Here is a 12,841-nt window from a genome sequence, read left to right as displayed (position 1 = left end):
TGACTCACGTCCAGATGAACGGACCGCCCGCCGCACCTTTTTTTTTGTTTGACTATGTAAGATGCTCGTAATGATACTCTTATCACATAGTGGACTGTAAATGAATACACAAAAAATATTAAGCAAAATGTCCTAGCGCCGCGACTCGTGTTTGGGAATGAACCGGTGGACCATGGTTTCGATAGCGTGTAATGTTTAATGCCTTGTGTGCAAAAAAATAAGTGCAACACGAGGACTTCCTAGGACGTCAACCATCTTAGTACTACTCTCATCCAAGGATACTTAACTACAGAGTTCTTATGGGATTCGGTGTATTAGTGCTGGTCTTATCGCACCCGTCCCATTATGTGCAACAAAAGCTTGTGCCCCTTCTCCTTCCCCCCCCCCCTCATCATTTGCTATACACGCACACCTCATCTCTGCTTCTAGTTTTAATATCAAGCAAAATATCTTGTCACCTTGACTCATGCCCATATGAACAGATCATCCGCCGTACCTCTGTTTTCGTTCTTATACTATGTAAGATACTCGTAATGACACTCTTATCACAGCGAATGAAACAGCAGACCGTGGCTCCATTCACATGTAACATTTAATGCCCCATCCCCAAAAAGATGGGTTAAACCTGAGGATTTCTCAGGAGGTCACCCATCTTAGTACTACTCTCGCCCATACACGCTTAGTTTCGAGTTCTGATGGTATCCCGTGCATTAGTACTGGTATGATCGCACCCATCCCATTCCGAACTCAAATGCATGTTCCCTTACTCCTTCCCTCCCCCCTTCCATCATTTAGTTCGTTGTGCATGCACATCGCACCTCTACTTCTAGTTTTAATACCAAGCGAAATGCCCTAGCGCCTCAACTCACGCCCAGAAGAACAGAGCTCCTGCCGCATTTCTTTTTTATTGTTCTACTATGTAAGATGCTCGTAACGACACATTTATCACGTGGTGGATTGTAAATGAATAGACGAAAAAGAAAAAATAAAATGCCCTAGCGACGCGACTCACGCTAGCGCATGAATCGACAGACCATAGTTCTAGTCACGCGTAACATTTAACGCTCCATTCGCAAAACAATGGGTGCATCGTGAGGACATCGAAGGAGGTCACCCATCCTAATACTACTCTCGCTGAAGCATGCTTAACTGCAGAGTTCTTATCGGATCTGGTGCACTAGTGCATATATGATCACACTCGTTCTATTCTGCGTTTTAAATACATGCACCCCTTTTCTAACCCTCCCCCCTCCCGTTATTTGTTTTCCAGTGCGTACACACTGCAACTCTGCTTCTATTTCTAATATAGAGCGATATGCCCCAATGCCTCGACTCACGCCCAGATTAACGGACCGCTTGCCGCACTTTTGTTTTAGTTGTTCTACTATGTAAGATACTCGTAATGACACTCTTATCCCATGGTGGACTATAAATAAATGCTCGACAATATTAAGTAAAATGCCCTGGCACCGCGAATCATGCTGGTGAATGAACCAGCAGACCCCTGCCTCCGGTCACGTGTAATGTTTAATGTCCCGTCCGCAAAATGACGAGTGCAACACAAGGAATTCCCAGGATCACCCATCCTAGTAGTACTCTTGCCCAAGCGCGATTAACTATGATGTTCTAATAGGATCCGCTGCATGAGTGCTGGTATGATGGCACCCGTTCCATTTCGCGTATCAAATACATATACCCCTTCTCCTTCCCTCCCCCTCATGTCATTTGCTTTGTTGTGCGCGCAAACTGCCCTTTACTTCTAATTCTAATATCAACTAAAATACTCTGGCAGCTCGACTTATGCCCAGATGAATGGACTGTTTGTCGCACCTTGTTTTTCGTTGTTCTACTATGTAAGATGCTCGTAATGACACTCTTATCACATGGTGGACTATAAATGAATGCACGAAAAATATTAAACAAAATGCTCCAACTCTGTGACTCATGTTTGTGACTGAACCAGTGGACCATGGCTACCGGTGCTCGTAATGTTTAACACCCCATCTTTAAAAAGACGGGTGCAACACGAGGACTTCTTGGGAGCTCACCCATCCTAGTACTGCTCTCACCCATACACGTTTAACTGCGGAGTTCTGATAGGATTTGTTGTATTAGTGCTGGTACGACGAACCTATCTCACTCTACGCTGCAAATGCATGTGCCCTTTCTCCTTCTCTTCCCCCTCCCATCATTTCTTTCACTGTGTGCGCACACCTCACCTCTGCTTCTAGTTCTAATATCAAGTGAATTGCCCCGGTGCCTCGACTCACGTCCAGATTAACGGATTGCCCCTCGCACCTCTGTTTTCATTATTCTATTATGTAAGATGCTCGTAGAAACACTCTTATCTAGTGATGGAGTATAAATGAATGCACGAAAAATATTAAGCAAAATATTCTAGTGCCGCCACTCATGTCAGCAAATGAATCAGCAGAACGTGTCTCTAGTTGAGCATAATTTTTATTATCCTATCTGCAAAAAGATATGTACAACATGAGAACTTTCTAGGAGGTCATCCATCATAGTACTACTCTCGGCCAAGCATGCTACGGGACGACGTTCTGGTGGGATCCGGAGCATTAGTGCTGGTATGATCACATTCATCCCATTTCGCATTACAAATGCATGTGCCCCTTCTCCTTCCCTCCCTTCTCCCATCATTTGTTTCATTGTGCACACGCACCTCACCTCTGCTTCTAGTTCTAATATAAAGCGAAATGGCCTTGTGCCTCGACTGACACCCAGATGAATGGACCACCTACCGCACCTTTGTTTTTGTTGTTCTATTATATAAGATGGTCATAATGAAACTCTTATCACGTGATGTACTATAAATGAATGCACGAAAAATATTAAGATAAATGCCCCGACGCCACTATTCACATTGGCGAATGAACTGGCAAATCGTGTCTCCAGTCGCACTAAACGTTTAATACCTCGTCCGCAAAAAAATGGGTGTAACAAAAACTTCCTTGGAGGTCACCCATCTTAGTACTACTCTTGCCCAAGCATGCTTAACTCCGAAGTTCTGAATGGATACAGTGCATTAGTGCTGGTATGATAGCCCCCATCTCATTCTGTGCTGCATATAAGTATACCCCTTCTCTTTTCGTCTCCACTTTGGTCATTTGTTTTGTTGTGGGCGCACACTGCACTTCTGCTTCTAGTTCGAATATAAAAAAAATGCCCCAACTCCTCGACTAATGCCGAGATGAGCAGACCGCCCGCCATACCTCTGTTTTCATTGCTCTACTATTTAAAATAGTCGTAATAACACTCTAATCACGTGATGGACTAGAAATGATTGTAAGAAAAATATTAAGCACAACGCCCCGGTGACGTGACTCATGCCGGTGAATGAACCAGCGTATCATGTCTCTGGTCGCACATAACGTTTAATGCCCCATCCGTAAAATGACAAGTGCAACACGAGGACTTGCTAGGAGGTCACCCATCCTAGTACTACTCTTGCCCAAACACGCATAATTGCGGAGTTCTGATGGGATCCGGTGCATTATTTATGGTATGATCGCACCCATATCATTTCGTTCTACGAATGCATGTGCGCCTTCTGCTTCTCACCCCCATCCTATCATTTGTTTTGTTGTGCGTGCACACCTTACCTCTGCTTTTAGTTCTAATATCAAGCGAAATGCCCTAGCGCCTCGACTCATGCCTAGATGAACAGACTGCCCGCTGCACCTTTGTTTTCATTTTTCTACTATTTAAGATGCTCGTAATGACACTTTTACCATGTGGTGGACTATAAATGAATGCATAAAAAATATTAAGCAAAATGCTCCAACACCATGACTCACGCTAGGGAATGAATCGGGGGATTGTGGCTCCGATCGCGTGTTATGTTTAATGCCCATCCACAACAAGTCGGATGCAACACAAGGACTTCCTAGGAGGTCACCCATAGTACTACTCTTGCCCAAGCACGCTTAGCTGCGAGTTATGATGGGATCCGGTGCATTAGGGCTGGAATGATCGCACCCGTCCCATTTTGCGCTACAAATATATATACCCGTTCTCCTTCCCTCCCCCCTTCCATAATTTGTTTCACTGTGCGTAGACACCTCACCTTTGCTTCTAGTTTTAGTATCAAGCGAAATGCCTCGGTACCTCGACTGAAGCCCAGATGAATGGACCACACATCGCACCTCCGTTTTCGTTGTTCTACTATGTAAGATACTCATAATGACACTCTTATTACGTGGTGGACTATAAATTAATGCATAAAAAATATTAAGCAAAATACCCCAGTGCCGCGATTCACGCCGGTGGAGTGTAGTATGATCGTACCCATTTCATTCTGTGCTGCAAATGCATATACCTATTCTCCTTTCCTCCCCACTCCCATCATTTGATTCGCTGTGCGCGCGCATCGCACCTCTGCTTCTAATGTTAATATCAAGCGAAATGTCCCGACAGTTTGACTCATGTACACATGATTGGACCGCCCACCGTGCCTCATTTTTTATTGTTCTACTATGTAAGATGCTCGAAATAACACTCCTATCACGTGGTGAACTATAAATGAATGCACAAAAAATATTAAATAAAATGCCCCTACGCGATGACTCATGCTGGCGAATGAATCAGTGGACTGTGTCTTCACTCGCGCGTAATGTTTAACGCCCCATCAGCAGAAAGACAGGTCCAATGCGAGGACTTCCCAGGAGGTCAACCATCTTACTACTACTCTCGCCCAAGCACACTTAACTGTAGAGTTCTTATGGGATTCGGTATATTAGTGCTTGTCTGATCGCACCTATCCCATTTTGTGCTACAAATACATGTGCCACTTCTCCTTCCCTCCCCCCTCCCATCATTTATATCACTGTACGTGCACACCTCACATCTGTTTCTAGTTCTGATATTAAGCTAAATGTCCCGGTGCCTCGATTTACACCTATATGAACAGATTGCCCACCGCACATCTGTTTTCATTGTTCTACTATGTAAGATACTCGTAATGATAATTTGTCACGTGGTGGGTTATAATTGACTGCATAAAAAATATTAAGCAAAATACCCCAGCGTCGTGCCTCACGTTTGCAAATGAATCGGCTAACCATTGTTCCAGTCCCACATAATGTTTAATGCCCTTTCTGTAAAAAGAAAGGTGGAACACGAGGACTTCCCAGAAGGTCACCCATCCTAGTATTACTCTCACCCAAACACGGTTAACTATAGAGTTCTAATGGGATCCGATGAATTAATGCTGGTATTATCACACCCATTCCACTTTGTGCTTCAAATACATATACACCTTCTCCTTCCCTTCCTCCTCCCGTCATTTATTTCCCTGTGTGTGCACACCGCACCTCTGCTTCTAATTATAATATCAAGTGAAAGGCCCTGACGGCTCAACTCATGCCCAGATGAACAGATTGCCTGCCGCACCTTGTTTTTCATTGTTCTACTATGTAAGATGCTTGCAATGACATACTTATCATGTGGTGGACTATAAATGAATGCATAAAAATATTAAGCAAATTGCCTTGGTGTCACAACTCACATTTGCGAATGAACCGACAGAATGTGATTCCAGTCACGTGTAACATTTAATGTCTCGTGTGCAAAAAAATAGGTACAACACGAGGACTTCCAAAGAGGTCACCCATTTTAGTACTACTCTCAACCAAACATGCTGAACTGCAAAATTCAGATGGGTTTCGGTGCATTTGTACTGATATAATCGCACCCCTTCCATTACGCGTTGTAAACACATGTGCTTCTTCTCTTTCCCTCCCCCTCCCATCATTTGCTTCGTTGTGCACGCACAACTCACCTCTACGTTTAGTTCTAATATCAAGAGAAATACCCCGGCGCCTCGACTCACTCCAAGATAAGCAGACAGCCCACTGTACATCTATTTTTGTTGTTTTACTATTTAAGATGCTAGTAAAGACACTCTTATCACGGCGAATGAAACAGCAGACCGTGGCTCCGGTCATTCGTAACGTTTAATGCCCTTTCCCCAAAAATATGGGTGCAACACAAGAATTTTCTAGGAGGTCACTCATCTTATTACTACTCTCGTAAAAAATGCTTAACTCGGAGCTCTGACGGGATCCTGTGCATTAGTGCTAGTATGATCGTTCCTTTCAAAATTTGCACTTAAATGCATGTACCCTTACTCCTTCCCTCCCCTCTCCCATCGTTTGCTTCAATGTGCGCGAACACCACCCCTCTGCTTCTAGTTCTAATATCAAGTAAAATGCCACGGTGCCTCGAATCATGCCCAGATGAACGGACTGCTCACCGCCCCTCATTTTTTATTATTCTACTATGTAAGATGCTCGTAATGACACTCTTATCACATGGTGAATTATAAATGAATGCACAAAAAATATTAAACAAAATGCCTTCGCGTCATGACTCACATTTGCGAATGAATTGATGGACCGTGGCTATAGTCGTGCATAGCGCTTAGCTCCTCGTCTACAAAAAGGCGGGTGCAATACAAGAACTTCCTGGGAGGTCACCCATCCTAGTACTACTCTTGCCCAAGCACGTTTAACTGCAGAGTTCTGATGCGATCTGGTGCATTAATGTTGGTATGATCGAACCTGTCTCACTCCACTCTTCAAATGCATGTGCCCTTTCTCCTTCCCTCCCCCTTCCCATCATTCGTTTCACTATGAGCCCACATCGCACATCTACTTCTAGTTCTAATATCAAATAAAATGCTCCAGTGCCTCAACTCATGCCCAGATAAACGGACTGCCTGTCGTACCTTATTTTTTATTATTATATTATGTAAGATATTCGTAATGAAACTCTTATCATATAGAGGACTATAAAAAATGCATGAAAAATATTAAGTAAAATACCCCGGCGCCCTGATTATCATTGGCGAATGAACTGACGGACCGTGGCTCCAATCGCGTGTAACATTTAATGCCCCGTCTGAAAAAAGACGAGTGCAACACGAGGACTTTCCAGGAGATCACCCATCCTAGTACTACTCTCGCCCAAGCACGCTTAACTGCAGAGTTCTGATGGGATCCACTGCATTAATTCTGGTACGATCGTACCCATCCCATTCCGCGGTGCAAATACATATACCCCTTCTCTTTTCCTCCCCTCTCCCATCATTTATTTGACTTTGTGCGCACACCACACCTGTGTTTCTAGTTCTAATATCAACTGAAATGCCCCGGTGCCTCGACTCACGCCCAGTAGAATGGACTGCCCGTTGCACCTCTATTTTCGTTGTTGTAATATTTAAGATGCTCATAATAACACTCTTTTTATTAATACACAAAAAATATTAAGCCAAATGCCCCGGAGCCGCGACTCATGTTGGTGAATGAATTGGTGGACCGTGGCTTCCCTGTCCGCAAAAAGACAGGTGCAACATGAGGACTTCCCAGGAGGTCACCCGTCTTAGTATTACTCTCGCCCAAGCATGCTTAGTTGCGAGTTTTGATGGGATCTGGTGCAATAGTGTTGTTATGATCGCACCCGTCCCATTCCGCGCTGCAAATGCATGTGCCCCTTCTCCTTCCCTCCCCCCTCCCATCATTTGTTTCACGATGCGCGCACACCTGAGCTATGCTTCCAGTTCTAATATCAAGTAAAATGACCCAGCACCTCGACTCACGCAAATGAACGAACTTCCCGTCGCTCCTCTATTTTTGTTGTTTTACTATGTAAAATGCTCGTAATAATACTCTTATCACGTGGTGGACTATAAGCAAAAGAACAAAAAATATTACACAACTTGGCGCTGTGAGTCACGCTTGTGAATGGACCGGTGAAACTTGGCTTTGGTCGTGCATAATGTTTAACGCCCTGTGTTCAAAAAGACGGGTGCAACATAAGGTCTGCTCGGAAGGACACCCATCCTAGTACTAGTCTCGTCCAAGCACACTTAACTGCAAAATTCTGATGGGATATGGTGATTAGTGCTGGTATGATCGCACCCATATCATTCTGCACTATAAATACATCTATCCCTTCTCCTTCCCTTCCCCCTCCCATCATTTGTTTTGTTGTGCACGCACATCGCACCTCTGCTTCTAGTTCTAATATCAAGCAAAATTTTCCGATGCCTCAACTCACGCCCAGTTGAACGAACCGCCTTTCGTATCTCTTTTTTCATTGTTCTACTATGTAAGATGGTTATAATTACTCTCTTATCACATGGTGGACTGTAAATGAATGCACGAAAAATATTTAGATAAATACCTCGGCGCCGCTACTCACACCGGCGAATGAACCGGCAGATCGTGTCTCTAGTTGCATGTAATATTTAACACCACATCTATAAAAAGACGGGTGCAACACGAGAACATCCTTGGAGGTCACCCATCTTAGTACTACTCTCGTCTAAGCACGCTTAGCTGTAGAGTTCTGATAAGATCCATTGCATTAATGCTGGTATGATCACACCCGTCCCATTTCACACTGCAAAGACATATACTCCTTCCCTTCCCTCCCTGCTCCCGTCATTTGTTTCGCTGTACGCGCACACAGTACCTCTACTTCTATTTCTAATATCAAGCCAAATGCCCCGGTACCTCGAATCATGCCCATATAAACGGATAGCTCGCCGTACCACTATTTTCATTGTTCTACTATCTAAGATACTCGTAATGACACTCTTATCACATAGTGGACTATAATTGAATGCACGAAAAATATTAAGCAAAATACTCCGGCACCATGGCTCACGTTTGCAAATGAACCGGCAGACTATCACTCCAGTCCAACATAATGTTTAACGCCCCGTCTGTAAACAGAAGTGTACAACATGAGGACTTCTTAGGAGGTCACCCATCCTAGTACTACTCTCGCTCAAACACGCTTAACTAGGGAGTTCTGATGAGATCTAGTAAATTAACGCTGGTATGATCGCAATAGTTCTATATCGTTCTGCAAATACATAAATCCCTTCTGCTTCCCTTTCCCCTCCTGTCATTTGTTTTGCTATGTACGCACTGTGCACCTCTACTTCTAATTCTAATATTATGCGAAATGTCGCGATGCCTCGACTCATGCCTAAATGAATGGACCACCTGCCGCACCTCATTTTTTGTTTTTCTACTATATAAGATGTTCGTAATTACACTCTTATCACGTGGTGGACTATAAATGAATTTACAAAAAATATTAAGCAAAATGCCCCTGCGCCAGAACTCACATCAGCAATGAACCGGTGGACCTTGTCTCCGATTGCACGTAATGTTTAACACCCTGTCCGCATAAAGACGGGTGCGACACGAGAACTTCCAAGGAGGTCACCCATCCTAGTACTACTATCATTTGAGCACGCTTAACTACAGAGTTCTGATAGGATTCGATGAATTAGTGTTTGCATGATCGCACCCATTCCATTTGGCACATCAAATACATATATCCCTCCTCCTTTGCTCCCCAATCTTGTAATTTGTTTCGCTATCCACGCACACCTCGCCTCTGCTTCTAATTCTAATATTAGGCGAAATGTCACACCGGCTTGATTCACAGCCAGAATAACGGACCGCCCATCGCACCATATTTTTTGTAGTTCTACTATGTAAGATGCTCGTAATGACACTCTTATCACGTGGTGGACTATAAATGAATACACAAAAAATATTAAGCAAAGTTCCTTGGCGCAACGACTAACGTTTGCAAATAAACTGGTAGACCGTGGTTCTAGTCGCGTGTAACGTTTAATATTTCGTGTGCAAAAAAATAAGTACAACACGAGTACTTCCAAAGAGGTCACCCATCCTAATACTACTCTCAACCAAGCATGCTTAACTGCGAAATTCTAATGGGTTCCGGTGCATTAGTACTGGTATAATCCCACCCCTTCAATTATTCGTTGCAAATACATGCGCCCCTTCTCCTTCCCTCCCCCTCCCATCATTTGTTTCACTGTGCATGCACACTTCACCTCTACTTCTAATTCTAATATCAAGCGAAATGGCCTAGCGCCACGACTCATGCCCAGATGAACGGACCACCTGCCACACCTCTGTTTTCATTTTTTTACTATGTAAGATGCTCGTAATGACACTATTATCACGTGGTGGAATATAAATTATTTCACAAAAAATATTAAGCAAAATGCCTCAGGACCGCGACTCACATCGATGGACGATGGCTTTAGTCATGTGTAACGTTTAACGTCACGTTTGCAAAAAGATTGGTGCAACATGAGCACTTCCCAGGAGGTCACCCATCCTAGTATTACTCTCGCCCAAAAACACTTTACTACAGAGTTCTGATAGAATCCGGTGTATTAGTGTTCGTATGGTCGTGTCGTGACTCATGTTTGCAAATGAATCGACGGATTGTGTCTCCAGCTGCACGTAATGTTTAATGCCCCATCTATAAAATGATGAGTGCAACACGAGGAATTCCCAAGATCACCCATCCTAGTACTACTCTAGCCCAAGCATGATTAACTGTAGAGTTCTGATAGGATCTGGTGCATTAGTGCTGGTATGATGGCACTTGTTCTATTTCACTTGATATTAGAATTAGAAGCAGAGGTGTGTGTGCGCGCACAAGAAAATAAACGATAGGATGGGGGAGAGAAGCAGAAGGGGTATATATATTTGCAGCGCAAAATGAAACTGGTGGGATCATACTAGCACTAATTTACTGGATCCCATCAGAACTCCGTAGTTAAGCGTGCTTGGGTAAAAGTAGTACTAGGATGGGTGATCTCTTGGGAAGTCGTCGTATTGCACTCTCATGTTTGTAGACGGGACGTTAAACATTACACGGGACCAGAGCGATGGTCTGCAAGTTCATTTGCGAATGTGAGTCACGGCGCTGGGGTATTTTGCATAATATTTTTTGTGCATTCAATTATAGTCTACCACGTGATAAGAGTGTCATTACGAGTATCTTAGATAGTAGAACATCAAAAATAGAGGTACGGCAAGCGATTCGTTCATATGGGCATGAGTTGAGGCACTAGGGCATTTTACTTGATATTAAAAGTATAAGCAAAGGTGAGGTGTGAATGCACAGTGATACAAATGATGGGAGGGGGGAGGGAGGAGGGAAGGAGAAGAAGCACATGTATTTGTAGTGAGGAGTGGGACAGGTGCGATCAGACCAGCACTAATGCACCGAATCCCATAAGAACTCTTCAGTTAAGTTTCCTTGAATGAGAGTAGTACTAAGACGGTTGAACCAAGCAGACTGTGTCTCCGGTCGTGCGTAATGTTTAACACTCCATCTGTAAAAAGACGGGTACAGCAGAAGGATACCCAGGAAGTAATCAATCTTAATAATACTCTCCCCTAAGCACGCTTAACTGAGGAGTTTTGGTGGGATCCGACGCATTAGTGCTGGTATGATCGCGCATATCCCATTTCGCACTGCAAATGCATATACCCCTTCTCCTTCCCTCCCCCTTCCCATCATTTGTTTTGTTATGCGCACACACCGCACTTCTACTTTTAGTTTTAATATCAAGCGAAATGCCCCAGTGTCTTGACTCATGCTCAAATGAACGAACTGCCTGTCGCACCTCTATTTTCGTTATTCTACTATGTAAGATACTCATAATGACACTCTTATCACATGGTGGATTATAAATGAATGCATAAAAAATATTAAGAAAAATGCTTCGGCGCTGCGACTCACAATAGAGAATGAACCGGCAAACCGTGGATCTGGTCGTACGTAACTTTTAACATCCCTTTTGCAAAAAGACAGGTGCAACATGAGAACTTCCCAGGAGGTCACCCATCCTAGTACTACTCTTGCTCAAGCATGCATAACTGTAGAGTTCTGATGGAATCTGGTGTATTAGTGCTGGTATGATTGCACCTCTTCCATTCTGCGCTACAAATATATATACCCCTTCTCCTTCCCTCTCCCGTCATTTGTTTCGCTGTGCGCGCACACCGCACCTCTATTTTTAGTTCTAATATAGAGCGAAATGCCTCAGCGTCTCGACTCATGCCCAGATGAACGGACCACCTGTTGCACCTCTATTTTCATTATTCTACAATGTAAGATAATCGTAATGACACTCGTATCTCGCGATGGACTATAAATGAATGCACAAAAAATATTAAGCAAAATTTCCTTGCGCCGTGACTCATGTCGGCAACTGAATTGGCAGACCGTGTCTCCGGTTGCGCGTAACATTTAATGGCCCGTACGTAAAAAAACAGGTGCAACACGAAGACTTCCTAGGACGTCACCCATCTTAGTACTACTCTCGCACAAGTATGCATAACAGTAGAGTTCTGGTGGGATCCGGTACATTATTGCTTGTGTGATCACACCCATCTAATTCTGCGCTGCAGATACATATAGCATTTGTCCTTCCCTCCCCCCTCCCATCATTTGTTTTGCTGTGTTTGCATACTGCACCTTTGATTATAGTTCTAATATTAAGTGAAATGCCCCAATGCCTTGACTCACGCCCAAATGAACGGACCACACGTCGCACCTCTGTTTTCGTTATTCTACTATGTAAGATACTCATAATGACACTTTTATCATGTGGTTGGCTTTAAATTAATGTGCAAAAAATATTAAGCAAAATTCTCCGATGCCATGACTCATGTTTGCGAAAGAATAGGCAGCCTATGGCTCCGGTCCTATGTAACATTTAACACCCCGTCTGTAAAAAAAAGGTGAAACATGAGGACTTCCCAGGATGTCGCCCAACCTAGCACTATTCTCGCCAAAATACACTTAACTACAGAGTTCTGATGGGATACGGTGCATTTGTGCTGGTATGATCGCACATGTCCCATTTTGCACTGTAAATATATATACCCCTTTTCCTTCCCTTCCCCCTCCCATCATTTATTTCGTTGTGCGCGCACACCGTATCTCTTCTTGTAGTTCTAATATCAAG

General features: G+C 43.7%; 5 pseudogenes; 1 reads left to right on the top strand and 4 right to left on the bottom strand.

The window, feature by feature from the left end:
- Positions 1 to 6,464: 6,464 nt before the first annotated feature.
- LOC148267445 (5S ribosomal RNA) lies at positions 6,465 to 6,583 on the bottom strand (annotated as a pseudogene).
- Positions 6,584 to 6,932: 349 nt separating this feature from the next.
- On the bottom strand, positions 6,933 to 7,051 carry LOC148267444 (5S ribosomal RNA; annotated as a pseudogene).
- Positions 7,052 to 8,292: 1,241 nt separating this feature from the next.
- Positions 8,293 to 8,411, bottom strand: LOC148267443 (5S ribosomal RNA; annotated as a pseudogene).
- Positions 8,412 to 10,587: 2,176 nt separating this feature from the next.
- LOC148267442 (5S ribosomal RNA) lies at positions 10,588 to 10,706 on the top strand (annotated as a pseudogene).
- A 973-nt stretch (positions 10,707 to 11,679) lies between these two features.
- Positions 11,680 to 11,798, bottom strand: LOC148267441 (5S ribosomal RNA; annotated as a pseudogene).
- Between the last annotated feature and the right edge of the window lie 1,043 nt (positions 11,799 to 12,841).

This window comes from Carica papaya, chromosome 3 (genome assembly GCF_054855325.1).
Source record: "Carica papaya isolate Zhongbai chromosome 3, ASM5485532v1, whole genome shotgun sequence".
Taxonomy (NCBI): Eukaryota; Viridiplantae; Streptophyta; class Magnoliopsida; order Brassicales; family Caricaceae; genus Carica; species Carica papaya.
Note: the sequence above shows the minus strand (reverse complement) of the source record. Positions and strands in the feature narration are given on the sequence as shown.